This window comes from Suncus etruscus, chromosome 2 (assembly GCF_024139225.1).
Source record: "Suncus etruscus isolate mSunEtr1 chromosome 2, mSunEtr1.pri.cur, whole genome shotgun sequence".
Classification (NCBI taxonomy): domain Eukaryota; kingdom Metazoa; phylum Chordata; class Mammalia; order Eulipotyphla; family Soricidae; genus Suncus; species Suncus etruscus.
In genome coordinates this window covers 130,174,147-130,194,051 of record NC_064849.1, presented here as the reverse complement: position 1 = coordinate 130,194,051, position 19,905 = coordinate 130,174,147, and the positions used below count along the sequence as shown (strand labels likewise).

Here is a 19,905-nt window from a genome sequence, read left to right as displayed (position 1 = left end):
AACAAGAATAATCAGTGTTGGCAGGGATGTGGAGAGAAAGGTACTTATTCACTGCTGGTGGGAATGCTGTCTAGTCCAACCTTTATGGAAAACAATAAGGAGATTCCTTAAAAAACTGGAACTTGAGCTCCCCTACGATCCAGCTATACCACTCCTAGGGATATACCCTAAAAACACAAAATATAATTCAAAAATCCTTCCTCACACCTATATTCATTGCAGCGCTATTTACAATAGCCAGACTCTGGAAACAACCAAGATACCCTTTAACAGAGGAATGGCTAAAGAAACTGTGAAACATATACACAAGGAATATTATGCAGCCGTCAGGAGAGATGAGGTCATGAAATTTTCCTATACATGGGTACACATGGAATCTATTATGCTGAGTAAAATACATCAGAGGAAGAGAGATAGACACAGAATAGTCTCACTCATCTATGGGTTTTAAGAAAAAAATTAAGGACATTATTGTAATAATGCCCAGAAACAATAGAGATGAGAGCCGGAAGGACCAACTCACAATATGAAGCTCACCACAAAGAATAGTGAGTGCAGTTAGGGAGGTAACTACACAAACAATTATCATGACTTTCTTAATGAGTGAAGAAGTAAAATGCCTGTCTCTAATACAGGCAGTGGTTGGGAAGGAGGGAGTGGGGGCATTGGTGGTGGGAATGTTGCACTGGTGAAGGGGGGTGTTCTGTTTATGACTGAAATCCAACTACAATCATGTTTGTAATTATGGTGCTTAAATATTTTATATAAAAAACAATAAAATATGTTTTCAATTTGAAATATTCTATTCAATAAGGGTTTCACTTATGGAACCAAACTATTAAAATTCACATCTCTTGCCTATTTTACTGCTTTATATTTCAGCACAAAAAAACTCCATGTGGTCACAATGGAATGACAGTCTTATGCTTTAAACATGTCCATCACTGTGCAACCATTGCTTATTTCAGACCCACGGTGTAAATGTACCATGAGCAGGACTGCAGAGATCAGGCTAGTGATGCAAATATTTTGTGAGCTTCCTCTCAAATCACACGCATAGAGTATGTGTTAAAGAGTTGTCTGGAAAAAAAAGAGTTGTCTAAGTTAAACTCCACATTGAATATAATTTTCTTAATGGATAAATAATTAGGAATGTGCTAATTTGATGCTTACGTAGAATGTATTAAAATAAAATATAGTCATGTCTTAGCAATTATTTAGACTTAGCCCAAAGAATTGGGAGGGGAGTAAAAGAAAGGAGGGAGCAATTATTTAGAATTGCTGGTGTGTAGTTAAAGCTAAAACCTAGATTGATTAAAATCTATTTTAACAGTGTTTCCCTGCAGAAAATACCCCCTCTTATTGACTGCACACAGACAAGGATAGAGGGTGAGGAGTACAATGACCATCATTGGGAAGGCACCCAGAAAATGAAAAGACCAAGGGAGCAAGCAAGATCAGTAAAGAACGAGTGTGGAGGGGAAATAAATGCAAAGTGGAAACTCATCAAACATTGGTTGAGAAATCACCCAAACATTCAAAAATTGCATTTGAAATGCACCTCATCTGGATTTTTCCTCTCAGAAACAGCCATGAACTTGGTGAGTCCCCAGTTGACCTACCAGAGAGCACATTAATCTAGAGAGGAAAGTCTTTTTTAACTTGCATTTTTTTTTATTCTAGAGAGAAATAAGATGACATCTAAGCTTGGTAAAACAGATCCTGACACTCTGACCTATATCTTCGATAGATGATGACAAGTATGAAAAATAAGGCACTTGGTTTCCACTCTGCTGGCAAATCTGAAAATGAGGTAAAGGTGAAAACTTTTAGCTTAATAAAGCATAAACTATCTGGACTCTGTTATATGTAGACAAGCAGGATCTCTCTGCCTCGCCTTCTCAGAGACATCATGAGAAAATAAACAGGAAACCCCATCTCCCTTCCCAACACATAAACACATAAACACACACACACACACACACACATCAGGGATCAATAAACTGTTGAGCCTGGAGCAGATGAACCCTCATTGTTCAGCCTCACCTGAAGACAGAAGCAGTGTTTTGTGGGAATTAAAGACAACACAAGGCTCTAAGCATAGAGCAGAATGGAAGGGAAAGCTATGTGGCTAATGGTAATCATCTTTATTACTATTAACAAATTCCAGAACTCCAAACCAAAAGATGCCTTCCCAAAAATAGCTGACGATGACAATGTCACCCAATATTTGCAGTATTAGGGTCTTCAAATGCTATAAAGAATACTGGACAAATCTCATACACATTAGTTTTATAGTGGCACAGAGATGTTCAGTGACTTTATCTACTACAACACACAGCAATTGTTAAGAGAAGGCCCAATTTCTGTAGCAGGAAGTCTGCATCATTGCCCCACAACAGAGTCAGCAGTGACAATTTTCTATGTTTTCAGTGGAGTAAAACAGAAGAATGAAGAGAAAGAGAGAGACACACACATGTTCAAGAGAGAATGTGGGCTTTTCCATATGGCGAGGAAATAAACCATATTTCAAGTTTAGATGCAGGCCAATTTCCAAGATTCCATAGGAGAAACAATATTTTTATATCTTAAATGAGCTAGGTTCTTTCCGGGAAGATACCAAAATTCAAGATTACAGAGCAGTCTATGTCTTCTTAATACAGACATGTCCAGTATAACATGTCCTCAATGGCTTTTCATTCAACCTCAGTTTACTCAAAGGTAGAGAGACTAAAAACAAACAAACTTCAAATACTAACCAGGGCCACTTTCTGTGAAGAGTCTGCACCCTCTCCTCATCTCTATTGGGCTTTCTCTGGGTGCATCCCAAAGATGGGCACATTAGGTTCCTGGTACATCTAAACTGACCCAATCAGAGGGAGAGTAGCTGTCTATGCAGATGAACCTCCTGACAGGTGTTCTACCAGAGTTGGTTCCCACTTTGTTCCTAAACTGTCAGATAGGGTCTGATCACCTCCAGTTCCAAACTGGAAGAAGTGGGTTTGAATATGAATGAGAAAATCCTTTGAATGAATAAATTACTGTGATTTGCTAAGTAACAGAAGAGGTTAGAGTTTAGTGATGCTGTGACCAGAAATATGCCATAGGAACTTGATTTGTACCAAACTGTGGTCAGACTGGACTTCATGACCAATCACTTAGCTTCAATTCAAGGTGTTCAAGCCAGTAGTACAGACACACTAAGACACACTAAAGCAAACGTGTAACGGTCATGATTGAGCAGATCTAACTTCTAAGGGAAATATTCAGTACTTGCTGCCACCTTTTCACTTGCCTCACTGATACAAGCAGCACAGGTCTTTTTGGCAGTGATTCTGAAGGATTAGAAGAGACTAATGCTTGGTCACACTGAAGTTTTGTCACCTTCCTCCATTAAGAAAAAAAAAACACTCACAAATCAATTAAATGCATTTATTCCTATCAATTAAAGAGAAATACTGACCCCAAAAAATCTTTTAGTGGTAATTATTTTTCCTGAAAGGATTTGTAGGCTAATAAACTGGCCCAAGAGTGCATTTTCCCATGTGGCTTTTTACTCTATATAAGAGAAGAAAAGAAAAAGAGGCGGGTGGCTTTGTGTATTATTTTTCAAAACCAAACTGGCATTTCAAGAACGTAGCTACAGAGAAGCCCCCCCTTTTTTTTTACACAACAGGCCTGTTGAAGACTTTCCTCTTTTAATTTGAATTGGCTCTATATTTTCCTTCCACATTACTAAAAGCAGGGTTCGCAAATAAAAATTAACAGCTGGCATGGTACCAACTACTGACATTCACTACTTCTCCACACATACATTTAGAGGCACAATAAATGAATGTCACAGATTAATCCTTATACATTGAGCTATTGGTTTTTATATACAATCTAAACTTCCCAAAGTACTTCCATTTATAATAAATGTTTGATTAGCAAACTACTGAGATTTATCTGGAAAGCTAGAGTCATATGATTTCATAGATGAAAGAGAAGGAAAATACTAAACACTAATCTGATTTCCCTGGGGTTGCACCTACAATGTCAATTTTAATTGAGACTTTAAAGTAAGAGTATTTTAAGCAAAAGGACCTGTGAATGAATCCTTAATGGTCTAGCTTAAAGAAAATCTTTTTTTTTTTTTTATTTTCACAAAGTAAGACTAACATTAGTATGGCAGGGGAAAAAGTTACATCTAAAGTACATGATCATTTGACTTCTGACTGAAATTTTCTGTAGTCCTCTAAATTTCAAAGCATGCCTAAATAATCTACAGTTTAATGACACGCTGATTCACAATGCATAAATGAGTTTATTAGGTTGCTTAACTTTTCAGGTTATGTTTTGCATGCAATTATTACATATCTTATATATATATATATATATATATATATATATATATATATATATATATTGGTTTCTGAGAGCATAGCCAGGAGTAGCCCCTGAGCATCACCAAAAAAAAAAAAAAAAAGAATCCAAGGACAAAGAGCAGGAGCCGAGCTGGAATACTCATCCCACTAAGTCAGCTCTCTCTTTACTTTTCCTAGCCACTTGACTTACTATAGTACCAACCCCTAAACCTGTTGCTTTTCAAGAATGCAGGCCTTAATATTTACCTGACAGGGAAATTCCATGATCAGGAAGGTGGTTTCCCCTGGTCGAGGCTCTCCCATTGCACTCCAGGTGTGCTGACCCTGTGATTTCCCCAAATATGTGAAACTAAACCGCATAATTTGTGATAGTGGGGGACTGCGTGTGCGCTCTTCCCCCCCAAAAAAAGAATGCAGGCTATTTCCTTGATATCACACCTAAGCTGTGTTGGGGCATTGACCTTCATCTTTATTATTGCTATAAAAATGTGACACTCTGACTTAACAATAAGTGACATTCTCTCTCAACAAAATACCATTCCTATGAAAGTCAAAAAAGTACAAACTAAGTTCCCTCATGTATACTTAGATTGAAGTCAATTTTAGTCTACAAAAAGACAAGGGTTATATACCATAGTTTCATCCTCCTAGTAAAGAAACCGTTTAAATCACTAGATTTAAATTACCCCCCCCCCCAATTTACGGCAAATGATAAAAGGTTGTGGCTGATAACTCTCAATTTTCAAAATGTGTCTTACGGTATGAAGCTATATATAAATTAAATTATATACATGCATCTTATCATTTTAGTGTGTATATATAAACATGTTGCAGGCAGGAAAATAGGGGACTCTAGAAATGTATTTTAAAAAAAAAACGGTGTCGGGGCCGGAGAGATAGCCCAGCGGCATTTCCCTTGCGAGCAGCCGACCCAAGACCTAAGGTGGTTGATTCGAATCCCAGCGTCCCATATGGTCCCCCGTGCCTGCCAGGAGCTATTTCTGAGCAGATAGCCAGGAGTAACCCCTGAGCACCACCGGGTGTGGCCCAGAAAACAAATAAAAATAAATAAATAAAAATAAAAAATAAAAAAAACTGTGTCTAGGGCCGGTGAGATAGCATGGAGGTAAGGCGTTTGCCTTCCATGCAGAAGGACAGTGGTTCGAATCCCAGCATCCCATATGGTCCCCCGTGCCTGTTAGGGGCGGTTTCTGAACATAGAGCCAGGAGTAACCCCTGAGCGCTGCCGGGTGTGACCCAAAAACCAAAAAAAAAAAAAAAAAAACTGTCTGAAACATACACTCGCCAAAAGATATTAAGACCTTTAACACAAAGGACCCATCTCAGGAGCTTGAAATGTCACTGACATGCAGAATTCCAGGTCCAAGAAAGAATGGATCCCTGAAAGGACAAGTAGCTGGAGAGGCGGGACAGCTGGAACCATGTGAAAAATATCAAAAGGCCATCAATTGCTCTAAGCTCTCTCCCCTGCCAACTACCCTACCAACAGCCTGGGGGCGGGGGGGAGAACAGTTTGGGAGAAGTATATATAAATTAACTTAGCAGAGGAAGACGCACCCATACTGCCCTAGCACATGCAGCCACATTTTCTTGGGGTTTGTACTTTCATACTTTAGGATGCCTCCCCATTCAAGGGGACAACTCACATCTCTACCTGAAATGTATACTACTGGTTTTCTCCATCTCGAGAAGCTTCTTTGATCACTTACTTTTTTGGGGGGAGTGGGGGGGAGAAGTGAGGGACAAAGTAGGAGGGCAGGCCACTTCTGTGATGCTCAGGGTTTATTCCTGGCTCTGCACTCAGGAATTACTCCTGATATTTGGGGAACCATATGGATGTGGGTAGGCCACATGCAAGATAAACAACCTATCCTCTGTACCAGGGGCAGCGAACACGCGGCTCTGGAGCCACATGTGGCTCCCGGTCAAAATGAATGCGGCTCTTTGCCTCTTGTTATTATTTTGTATACTGTGGCTCTTTGCCAAGTTTGGATTTTGTTCTGCTGCTTCTGAGGAGGGAGGGACCTCTGAGGAGAGATCTCCGAGCCCCCCATCTCTCATCCCTTGGAAACAGCTGCACGGGCCAGCTAGCAGGGAGGGGGGGAGGGGGGACCCGTGTGTCACATGTTGGGTCACATCTGGCCGTGAATTCTTAGTGTGGAGGACGCAGCACACCCTCACCATCACTGCAGGATTTTTACCCTCACTCAAAATGGCAAAATGCAATATGTGTTTAATATATTATTGTTAAAATTAGATGCTTTTGTGTGAGTGTTTGTCTGTTTTGGCAGGTCACTGCGTGGTGTGGCTCTCTGACTCTCACAGTTTAAAATTTTGGCTCTTTGTGTCGAACTGTTCGCCACCCCTGCTCTGTACCATTGCTCTGGCCCCCAAGCACATCCACTTATCTTTATCTACCTCTCTGTTTCTCTCCCTTTATATCCCAAACAAACTTATTATACTTAGCTATTTATCTCTTCCTGAAATTATTTTCTGTGAGGGCAAGGCATAAAACCTGAAAAGTCTGGGTAAGTTTTAGGACTGATTTTCCTTTCCTGCAAACAGCAATTCTTTCTGTTAGCCTGAGTTCATCACTCCCTGAGAAATTGGGTGGCAGGGATCATCTCCCGTGCTGTGCAGAACAAGTAGACTTTAGTCTTAGTTTGACAGCTACCTTGTGGGGCTGGAAGGACCTAAGCATCTGTACTGTGCAGGGGCTCACTACAGACTCTCATCAGTCCTGAACTTCCTAAGCACTTCCCCACGTGACAGAGATGGGTAGAAAGAGGAAAGAGGAGAGGTGGATTTCTTCTTTCCTCTCTATTTTACGTAAATCACTCAGAGAACAACCATCAACAACATACACACACACACACACACACACACACACACACACACACACACGCAAATACAGATATATACACGTAGACCTTTTTACCTAGTCAAAAATATGCTGACCTAAACATACAGAAACAAATACATAAATATTCCCAACAGCTATACAATTATTTAAAAATTCTTTGTACTTACTTAGAGAACCAGGTAGATAATAGCTCAATGGACTAAACACATACTCATACTGTGCATATGTTCCCTTAAAGACTATAGGGAGAGCTTCCTAAGCAGAATCAGGAGTAAAGCACACCACCACTAGGTATGGAACAAAAAAAGAACAAAAAGAAACAAATTTCTTGCATTTGTGTTGTCTTTTATTTTCTTTCTCTCTTTCTTCCTTTCTTTTTGTTTTTCTACACCTGAGTATGCTCAACAACTACTTCCAGCTTGATGTTCAGGAAGTTGCTCCAGAGTCCAGACAATGCTCCGGGGATCAGGAGGTGCCAGGGCTAGAACATGAGCCTCTAACTTGCAGGGTATATGCTCCAGGCCTCTGAGCTATCTTCTGGGAAACATTTAAGTAATTTCTTAATTTAGTTAGAGAAGACTTCTGCCAGTCTTCCAGCATAAGATACTCCAGACTAAGAAAGGCCACTCAGTAGTCTGGCTCTTTCTTCTGCTAGGAACAAGCACCAAAGGGCACAACTTGAGTGACTGTGCCCTAAGCCCACCTCTTCTCTGTATGCACACAAAAAAGAACCCCTGCTCCATGAAGGCCACATCTCCCACAGAGGCTGGGATAAGCTTTTCACATCCCTCCTATTGCAGTGCACAGCACCTACTTAAAATAATTATCTCCTAAATAGTGTTCTAATTTACTCTCCTTCAAGGGAGTGTTTGTTCAATGTTTTTTTAATGTGTTTTCCTTTTATGCAAGATAGAAAATGAAAATGTCTTCTATCCTCACTATTAAAGAACACTTCGTGTTTATTCAGCCTTAGAGCTGCTAAGTAGCAAGCAAATCCTACGTGCTGAAACCAAGAAATGGCCCCAGACAGAAGCATCCTGAGTGGACAACACTTCAAAATAGAGACTCCTTCTCCCTTTCCTGTAAGAACCCTTTAATTCAACAGAAACAAACAAGAAGTGCCCTCATTCATCTTTATAGAAAAATAAAAAGAACTGTGAAAGCATACAATGGGGAAATCCACCACATAGTTGGAATACTAAGGGAATACAGTAACAACCAGAAGAAAACAGGCACCTGGCAGGGAAAAAATTTAAGGAAATTATTGAGACGTGATCTATTTCCTGTCAAAACAACACACTATGTGGTGATTCATGGGATTAGCATCTACTATATGCCATTCAACGTTAAATGCTCTTTAAAGTTAGTGATAATGGATGTGATACAGAAGGACTGTAATTTAAGTGGTAAGCTACTTCAATGATCTGATACTCCAAATCAAAAGTCAGAAATGATGTTTAAGATTGCAATAAAGGGGGCTGCAGAGATAGTTTGGAGGTAAGGCATTTGCCTTATATGCAGAAGGTCTGTGATTCGAATCCTGGCATCCCATATGGTCCCCAGAGCCTGCCAGGAGCGATTTCTGAGCATAGAGCCATGAGTAACCCTTGAGCGCTGCCAGGTGTGACCCAAAAACCACAAAAAAAAAAAAAAAAAAAGATTGCAATGAATTTGGAAAAAAAATACATACAGCTTAAGAAAGAAGAGAATCATTATTGATCTACCTTACTATGTTCTGGCCAAAGCTGCTGCTTTAGGAGCAATTCAGAGTTGAAAGAAGCTTATTCCTAGCCTGAGCACCATTTTCCCAGCACAAGAAAGAAACATTACTATCAGGTTGTTCTTCACGATCTGAATATTACAACTCTGATCCAACACTTCCAAAATTCTGTAAAAATCACTTCAATTAGCCCATATTAGAAATCCAGTTTCTTCTATATGTAAATTTAAGATGTAAAGTCATTACAAGCATATTGTGCCCACAAATTTCTGCCATTTGCCACGGATGGATGGAATTGGAGAGTTACATTAAGCAAAAAATGTCAAAAGAAGAAAGACCAATACTGGATGATGTCACTCATGCGTTGGATACAAGGAACAAAACAAGGGATCAAACAAAGGCAAATCAAAACAAAGCCTTGGATTCTGACTGCAGAACTCAGCTAACCAGAGGGAAGGTGAGAGGAGGAGGATTACATGGAGGTATTCAAGGGAACCTTTTTTTTTTTAAAGAGAAACTTTTCTACTTTGGTATTAAGTGTAGTGTAAAAAAAATGATACTCCTAAGACAGTGTTGTAAAATAACCAATTTTTGTTTTGTTTTCTATGGTTGCATCCACTCAGGGGTTACTCCTGGCAATGTGCTCAGAAATCACTCCTGACTCAGGGGACCATATGAGATGCCAGGGATCGAACCCAAGTTCATCCTGTATTGGCTGTATGCAAGGCAAATGCCCTACTGCTGTGCTATCACTCTGGCCCTCAATAACCAATTATTTTAATGAATAGTGTTTTCTGTTTGGTAATCTCTAATTTTTCTTCTACCCTTCCAAACAGTTACTACTTTGGGAAGTCACTGAAATTTATAAACCCAAATGTTAACTTTTTTTTAAATCAACAATTATATAAGGTTAATAAATGAATCTTAGAACAAGTGCAAGAGTATATGCTTCAGTTTTGACATCTGAATTACTCCAAGTGTATTTGTGAACCAAGCTGAACTATGCAAATATATGCTAAGACATCTTAATTCAGTTCTTCAACTTACATGCTTTTTTAATATGCTCGAGATACCTGTTTTACAATATAGATTATTTTTAAAACAATACAACAGCAAAAATATCCAAACCAATCAATAGTTTGATTTTGGTTAGCAGGTATATATTCCAGCAAAATTACTTCACTCCTGCTGCTGAGCATACCAGCTCCCACCATCTTCAGATCACAGGGCATGTGTTTGCTTTCATGGATGCAGATATGGCAGCACTGGGAGCTCCTCAAAGGCAATTTCCCAGCTTATCTCTAAGTCTCCAGGACCCAGAATATGACTGCCTACGAGTAATTACCAGTCAAATTTAACTCAGTAAGGGCTCCAAACAGCTTTCAAATTCTCTGGGGTGGAAAAGCTTTGGAACAAGCTCCTGGAATGATAACAGGATTTAGAGACCTTACGTGCAATGTCTAAATCACTAGCAAAATAAGATACCTTTATTGTCTAGTTCTGTACCAGGGAAAAGGAGGTCAAAGTTTCAAATATCACCATTTTATGAACCCAGGTTTGTTTTAATATTACTAGTCAATAGTAGTATATATTGGACATTAAATACTAGAAAGACTGGGAATGGGATTCTAGAAGTCTTCAAAACCTGCTATGCAGTTTGAAAAAAATAAAATCAAATAGAAGAGAAAAAAAAAATCAAATAGAAGAGAAACCACCAATTTTCTTTAATAAAAAAATGATAGCAGAAGAGTTAAAGCAGGAAGATAAAGGAAAGAAGACGGAACCATTATGTGATTTTAGCTGAAAATTGATACATCAAAAATGTCAGATGTTTCAGGGCATATTCTTTACTCAGCACAAATGAAGTTAATTACATTAAGGTTGTTCTGCTAAAATGAAATTAATAACCTTTTCAGCCATCTTAAAATTCAATTGAAAAGAATTACTGGATTATCACTGGTTGATTCCACGTCACTGCTTATGAAAAATTCAGACAACAGTGGCTCAAACTGCCATGACAGGAAACTCTCGGGTTATGAACAATCATGACAGATCATCTCTACCCATAAAGAGTCAACACTGAAGTAAGATAATCAAACCTGACTTCCTGAACAATTCATGTGTTGCCAGTCAAGTGTCCACAGGAACTCTGGGAACCAAGCACTAGATTAATAATGCAAGGGAGGCACAACTCACCATCTGTATTATTACTTCCCCAGAAGTACTAGACTGGAAAGAAGAGACACACCAGGGAGAAGGGCTTAGGCCAATCCCTTGGATTTCAGATGAGGTCATCAGGAACCAAAAAGCTAATAGGATTTGTCCAAACAGTGCTGAGATTTCAACCCAAATTTTGCAAATCAAAAATCTTCATTACACCTAGACTAGAATTCTTTTTTTAAATCTTCTTATTGCATACAACTGCCTGTCTTAAAATGGATGGCAGAAATGACCAGCAACCATGCCCAACACTCCTGAAGAACTGTTCTTAAGTTCTTTTCTACCCGAACAGACTACTTTTTTTATGACTTTATGTAAACACTATGGTTCACAAAGTCATTCATATTACAGCTGTTTGGGGTACTCAGTATTACAACACTACTCCTACCATGAGTGTGACTTCCCTCCACTATTGTCCCCTATTTCCCATCCCTCCCCTAAGCCTGCCCCCTTGGCAGGCATAAAATAATTTATCTTATGTTGCTAGTTAACAACAAAATGCTAAATAAAATTGTCCAAATTTCATTTAAAGAAAATTTATGAAAATTATTATCTCACAATGGTGTTGTTGAAAATCACTATCTGGGGGTTTAGTGGGCTGTCTTTGTTAGCTGAGCCTTCTGTATTATTGTTTCACTTATTGAGCTTAGTTGTCTTCTACGCTAATTTCCCATCTAATATGCTGTGTTCGCAATGGGCTGTCAGTATTGTGGGGTTATTTTTTTCAATTTTGGGGAGGAGGACCATATAGGCTGCCAAGAATTGACCCCTGAGTTGGTCACATACAAGTGCTCGACTCACTGTACTATTGTTCCAACCCCCAGTTTGGTAAAATTGGGTGGTGTTGATCAGCCATGTATGCAGCCACATGCTCCAGGAACCCAAATAGCCAATTTCTATTAATTTTTGTCACTGCTCATCTTAAAGAATCCTTAAAATCTGTGAACATAAAATTCCATATGATGCATGTAAAAAGAAAAGATGATTTCTCTAACACAAAAAAAGGCTAGTAATATCCAAATTACCCTTGGCATTCCTCTGAAGATGTGATTTTCCTTACATTGTTCTTGGTAAAGGTAAATTTTCTCTAGCTTAATACCATTTCTGTAAGACAAGTAAACCAAATAAAAAGCTAATTTTGGACTTTTGGGAGTTATTAGCATAACTCAGAATGTGCAGTTTATTGCTAACAACCTAATTTACATATAAAATCTATTCCTCCTTCTTACAAAGGTTTTTTGTTGTTGTTTTTTTTTTTTTTTTTTTTTTTTGGTTTTTGGGCCACACCCGGCAGTGCTCAGGGGTTACTCCTGGCTGTCTGCTCAGAAATAGCTCCTGGCAGGCACGAGGGACCATATGGGACACCGGGATTCGAACCAACCACCTTTGGTCCTGAATCGGCTGCTTGCAAGGCAAACACCACTATGCTATCTCTCCGGGCCCTCTTACAAAGGTTTTTAGTCTTTTTTTTTTTTTTATAAGGTGGCTAAAATTCAGATGACATGGATCATTTATCTCAATTTGTTCAAACTGAAATCTAATTAAACATCAAGAAACAATTAGAACTCTCATATCTAAGATCTTAAAAATTCCTAATATTTTCTGTTATACGCAATGAGCAAAGGATTGCTTATTCTTTTGGTCAAATTGAAGAAAAAATACAGGGTTTTTCCTCTTCTGTTCCCACTTATGTTGCTGTGCTAACCTGAGGCTGCACATACATGGCTGCAATAGTGATGCTCACTGCGGATCATTCACTTTAGTGGTGTTTATATAGATTTTGATTACAGAGGTCACCACGGAAATATAATCTTTTTTTTGGGGGGGGGGTCACACCCAGCAGCGCTCAGGGGTTACTCTTGGCTCTGTGCTCAGAAATCACCCCTGGCAGTCACAGGGGACCATATGGGATGCCAAGATTCGAACCACCATCCTTCTACATGCAAAGCAAACGCCTTTCCTCCATGCTATCTCTCCAGCCCCCAAATATGTAACTTTTAATAACAGTTTATCGTGCCAAGCATATATATATATTTTATATAATAAATTAACAGAAATACCTCTGTTTTATTTCTCCTAAGCATTCACATATCTCAAATTTAGAAGAATATAAATTCTGGCACATGTGTGTTACCAGTCCATGTACATGCTGTCTGCACACACATGTAGCCCACATCTCTGCTTCTGCAATATGTATTTTCTTTCTGTAACTTGGGGTGTGTACTGGAGCTTTCTCTGCCTTTGGAAAAGCCTGTGTTCTCCCTTGAGCATGGTATTCTCTTTTTTTCTCTCTCTCTCTCTCTCTCTCTAATCCACTCCCCTCCCCTTCCTCAGTACCACTGATTAAAATCTGTTTTTACTCCAAAATAAAAATAAATAAATATGAATTCTATTGAAATGAATAGAGATCATCAAGTTCAAATCTAACCATCAGCTCAAGACCAAAACCAGATTTTTTTATTGCTAGGGTTGAAACTGTTTTCCAGTCATGCAAATGATAATAGCTTTGTTTTTACCTTTTCTCTGCCACTCTTCCAGAACAAATGATAAGACTTGTGTTAAAATAAAACTCCAAATAACTGAAATTGCCAGAACACTTTTAGGGAAAAAAAATTGTTTCAACATATAAGTTTGCTGGGAACTGGTGATAGTGCATAAATCAGTGGTTTTCAGCCACCACTGGTCCCCAGATCAGTGCATAAAAAATGTCTTAAACCATGGTATTGATGAATGATAAATAATAAGAATGCTTTATGTCTCTGTAAGTGTTTTCTCTTGGACATAAATTATATTCTAATTAAGGGCCAGAGCAATAATACAGTAGGTAGGCATTTGCCTTGCATGTGACCAGCCCATATTCGATCCCTGGTAATCCTATGTGTCCCCTGAGCCCACCAAGAGTACTTCCTGTGTGCAGAGCCAAGAGTAGAGAAGTGAAGTCCAGATTTCTGAACATAGACTTCAGTCCAATAAGTTTATTAGTCATTAAGTCATTAACTAAATGTGTATAAAGGAAAACGTGGAACTAAAAGGTATAGAGAATGATAAATTCATAGTTAAACAATAAAAAAAACTGAAAAGCTAGAACAAGAAGTCAATACAGGAAAATAAATGTTGAAGGTAAATATTAAGTTCTATTCATAAGACTAGAAAACCAGTTGTACAAATCCAGGAATAAGGAGATATGGCTTAGCAACAACAGTATAAAAATGAATTCAATCATCTGGAGATGACCAAGAGCCATACCTCTATTTAAAAGTATCACAGTAGGAAAGCCACTGTTTGAGATATTATTCAGTCCTAATTCCTTATAGGTAAAAGAAGTTGAGGCTGACAGTTTAGGCAATTTGCCTAAAACAAGGTGGAGACCAGCAAAGCCAAGAGTGTTCCTCAAGTTTCTTGGTTTTCAACTGATTATTTTAAACAATAGGCTGTGTTGAGGCTTCTCTGCTTGCACCCTACAGGGAAAGGTATATGACATTAAGAATGGGAATAGTTTGAAGCTGGAGAAATGGTGCAGAGATAGGCACCTGCCTTGCATACAGTCAACCTGTGTTCAATACCCAATATTCCATATGGTTTCCTGAGCTCCGCCAGGAGTAATTCATAAGTGCAGAGCCAGGAATAACCCCTGAGCATTTGTGGATGAGGCCCCCACATCAACAAAAAAGAATAAATTAAGAGTAGAAATATTCACTGTGTTCTGCACTGTCAGATGACAATCTGGAGGCATTACACTTTAAGAAAAATACAGCATATTGAAATATGTTTAGTGTTCAGGCTGGCAAGAGAATACAAAATTATGTGACTCGATTTCTGAAGAAATTAGAAATTCTCTTTCCAAATTAAATAAAGGACTTGAAATAAGATATGTTATTTTCAGGAATATAATTTTTCTTTCTTTCTTTTTTTTTTTTTTTTTGGTTTTTGGTTTTTGGGCCACACCCAGTGATGCTCAGGGGTTCTGGCTATGTGCTCAGAAATCACTCCTGGCTTGGGGGGCCATATGGGATGCCAGGGGGATTGAACTGGGGTCCATCCTGGGTTGGCCACATGCAAGGCAAACGCCCTACCACTGTGTTATCGCTCTGGCCAAGGAATATAATTTTTCTTAAAAGAGACTATGATAAGCAATATAGAAGCATAGAACCATTGCTAATATTTTCAGCTTTCCACGGGACATGGGAGAATGGAGGTTTTCATTATGCCTCATCCTCCCCACAAATTAAATGAAAGCTACAAACCAATTGAGATAGTGCTAGGAAGGCTCTGCACCACAATACACCAGCAGCACACACACAAAAAAAAGGCAGCAGAAAATGGAGGCTGACTATGTTAGAAAATAAGCATTTTACCTACATCACTTCATTCTACAGTTCAAAAGAGTTCAGTGCCAAGAATGATGCTCTTGTAGAGATTATATTCCACAAGAAAAATTACAAGAGGACCCCAGAAAATACCAAAAAAAAAATCACAAAGGAAGATAGCAAGGGGAAGAATGAAATTACAAAATTATCAGAGACCAGTTGACAAAATGTCAATAGTATGCCATTACCTATCAGTAACTTCTCTTAACCATTGTAAATGTAAATAGCTTCAAAGACAATTGATAAAAATACAAAAAATAAATCACATGATATTCTTATAAGAGACTTATTTAACTTTTAAAAATACAATCAAGCTAAAAGTAAAAAGTGAAATATTCTATAAAATGAAAACTAAAAGGTCAGACATAACTTATTGGACAAAATAAATTTTAACTTGAAAAATTTAATAGGCAACAGATAGGAAATTATATAATAAGAGGTCAATTTACGAAGAGGACAAAAACGTTTTAATTATAAGTTTATCCAATGTCACGGCAACTAAAGATATTACATAATCATTAACGAATTTAAGTCATAAATAGATAGACGTGGTAGGAAACTTCAATAATCCATTTTTAACAACAATTTGGACAGAAAATCATTAAGGAAATAATGAATTTGAACTATCCTTTGTGCTAACTGATTCTAACATATATTCACTCAAAAATAACAATCTATAATTCATTTCAAACATACACATAAAACATTTTTTCTGATATGTAGTTCACAAAATTTATCTAATAGATAAATGACTGAAATCTTTATTTTTAGGGTTTTTTGGGGAAAACTTCATTTTTTTTTTTTGTTTGGTTTTTGGGCCTGGGATGGAGTGGTGACGACACTCAGGTGTTACTACTGGCTATGCGCTCAGAAATTGCTCTGACTTAGGGGACTATATGGGATGCCAGGGGATTAAACCAGGGTCCGCGTCCTAGGCTAGCACAGGCAAGTGAAAGGTACTTGTTTTGTTTTTTGAACCACACCCGGTGGCACTGAGGGGACACTCCTAGCTCTTTGCTCAGAAACTGCCCCTGGCTCAGAGGACCATATGGGATACTGAGAATCTAACTGGAGTCAGTCTTGGGTCAGCCACATGCAAGACAAACGTTCTACTGCTGTGCTACCACTCTGGCTCCTGAATCAGAGATTTTATCTAAGAGTAAGAAACATGGTTAATATCTGATATGAGTATGAGAGTTGAAATTAAGTCTGTAAACAAAGTATCATCTATCATATCTTATTGCTATATTAAACACTTCCTGTTTTTAAAAAAACTTTTCTTCCCTGAAATTGAGGAAATACAGTTATATCAAAGAAAGAAAGCAAAACAAACTATGAACTTATTATCTAAAAAACAAATTATATTTTGCTGGTACCAGAGTTTTCTGTTTTATGACTAGGGACATTTACAGAAATTAGATCATACTGAAGTTTATTTTGGATGTTTTAGTTTACATTCAAGTGTCTTTGTTTATCACTAACTATATATTCTTCTCACCTTTTTCTCCCTTGTCTGTATTAAAGCTTGGGAATGTTGCACTGATGAAGGTGGGGGGTATTCTTTATATGACTGAAACCCAACTACAATCATATTTGTAATCAAGGTGTTTAAATAAAGATATTGAAAAAAAAAAAAACCAGCTCCAGGTATGTGCACAGAAGCAAGCAAGAAAAAAAAAAAAAGCTTGATTTTGTAAGGATAGGCCACATGTTTTTTTTCTATTCACTCTTCTAAATCTGGCCACTTAGGTAATTTCATTAAAAAAAAATATTGGGGCCAGAGAGATAGCACAGTGGCGTTTGCCTTGCAAGCAGCCGACCCAGGACCTAAGGTGGTTGGTTCGAATCCCGGTGTCCCATGTGGTCCCGCTTGCCTGCCAGGAGCTATTTCTGAGCAGATAGCCAGGAGTAACCCCTGAGCACCGCCGGGTGTGCCCCCCCCCCAAAAAAAAAGGGCTGGAGAGATAGCACAGCAGTAGGGCATTTGCCTTCCACATGGTCAACCAGGACAGACCCAGGTTAGATTCCCCGTATTCCATATGGTCCCCCAAGCCTTCCAGCAGCTGTTTCTGAACACAGAGCCAGGAGCCTAGGCACCACTGAATGTGACCCAAAAACAAAATAAAACAAAACTAAAACCACAACCAAAAATAAATAAATAAAATTTAGGCTGTTTTTTTAAAAGTTGCTGCCAAAGGATTTTAATTGTTTTCACCATATAGATACCATAAAGTTAACTACATGAACGGCATGTCAATTATCCTGATAATCATTCTACAATAGCAAATCAAATTCATGCTGTATGCTTTAAATATATTCAACAATATTTGTCAATTTTCCCCAAAAAAATTGAGGGGAAGGAGACAGAATCATTGAAACGATTCCTTTTTGTTTTTGTTTTTTGGGGGGCCACACCCGTTAATGCTCAGGGATTACTCCTGGCTATGCACTCAGAAATCGCTCCTGGCTTGGGTAAACCATATGGGATACCGAGGGATCGAACTTCGATCAGTCCTAGGCTAGCGCTTGCAAGGCAGATGCCTTACCTCTAGTGCCACCACTCAGGCCCCAAAATGATTCTTGATTGCAACTCTGCAAGTGCCAAGGACCAGAAAAAAAAATTCTTGAGTTTCTTTGACTCCTCAAATTAATTTTAATTTATAATTTATTTATTCTCCACAACAGAATATATAATTACCTAGGAGAAGACTTTGAATCTCACGTTTACAGCTAGGGAAAAACTTGCTATCTAACTTCCTAAGAAACTGTTACCTTCCTTGTATCCCAGGATTTTTCTAATGCAGTATGTGATACCCAGGAGATTACCTTTGGCCTTTTAGGTCTTTTGTAAAGTAAAAAGACTTATTGACAAAACTATAAAATAAGCAATCAGACAGCATACATATAATTCTGCCTTGGGTATCCTTCAATGTAGTTTAAATTAGAAACCTGCCGTCCACCAATGGGTTTCCATTGGAAAAGCTAGAAAGTTGAGAATTACAGAGGAGCAAATAAAGAAGTGGCAACTAGCAAGCAATAAGTGAGAGGTGACAGAAGTACAGTTGAAGGAACTCAGGAGGGGCATTGCTGAATTGCTATCATTAAACTGGTCAAAATTTTCAGAGAAAGGGGGATTTAAGATTGCTTCAAGATTGGGGCCAAAGAGATAGCATGGAGGTAAGGCATTTGCCTTGGGTACAGAAGGTCAGTGGTTCAAATCCCGGCATCCCATATGGTCCCCTGAGCATGCCAGGAGCGATTTTTTTTTTCTTTTGGTTTTTGGGCCACACCCGACGATGCTCAGAGGTTACTCCTGGCTGTCTGCTCAGAAATAGCTCCTGGCAGGCACGGGGGACCATATGGGACACCGGGATTCGAACCAACCACCTTTGGTCCTGGATCGGCTGCTTGCAAGGCAAACGCAAACGCTGCTGCGCTATCTCTCCGGGCCCAGGAGTGATTTCTTAGCGTGGAGTTAGGAGTGGCCTCTGAGTGTTGCTGGATGTGACCCAAAAACAAAAAAAATAAAAATAAAAAGATTGCTTCAAGACTGTAATTAATGTTAGTGAGAAGAGAGCAACTTACCACAAAGTCAAACTTAGAAAGCATGCAGCCTGATACACAGTAAATAACTGGCTCCAGGTATGGAAAGTGGGGGCATTTGAAAGAGGAGGTAATAGTGAGTGCCAATAGCATAAAAGGAATGCCTTGAGCAGAGGCAGTTGTCACCCTTTACTGGGTATTTTGAAATGCAGAATGCCATAAAACACCTAAAAGATCAGGAAAATATTTAACAAACTCAGCTATACCTATATTTGGGGGGGGGGGAAATGATGCCAGGTCCAGGTTTTTATACTGAACAGCCAGGCTTGGGATTCCAGACCCAAATAAACCATAATATCATTAATCTATTATTGACACACATCAGACAACAAAGCACAGACAATAAACAAGAGTCAGTAAGGTAAAAGGAAATGTGCCCCAAAGGAGTTTGCCTGAACCATCCATCAAGAACAAGATCTTGATCATTACCAATATTTAATTAATATTCAAACTTTAATGAAGCCACTTTTTCTCATGGAAATTATTTTTATAATGAAATTCAGAGAAATATAAACCTGTTTGTCTTTCATCTTCGCAGAGCTACCAAGCCTCTTTTGCATGGGGGTGGGGTGGGGGCAGGGAGAACTTCAGAAACGGAGCAAGGTCAGGGTCCAATTGATAGCTATCAATTCCCTTGCATGCATCCAATACTGAATAGAACCAGGTTCAATTCCCAGCATCCCATATAATCCTCTGAGCCTGCCAGGAGTGATTTCTGAGTGCAGACAGGAGAAACCACTGAGT

The 19,905-nt window shown here is 38.7% G+C and overlaps 1 non-coding gene across 1 annotated transcript; it reads left to right on the top strand.

Annotated features, from left to right (window-relative positions):
- The first annotated feature begins 4,605 nt into the window (after positions 1–4,605).
- On the top strand, positions 4,606–4,767 carry LOC126002854 (U1 spliceosomal RNA). Its single transcript, XR_007493470.1, has one exon. It is a non-coding gene; the product is annotated as a U1 spliceosomal RNA (small nuclear RNA).
- Positions 4,768–19,905: the final 15,138 nt, after the last annotated feature.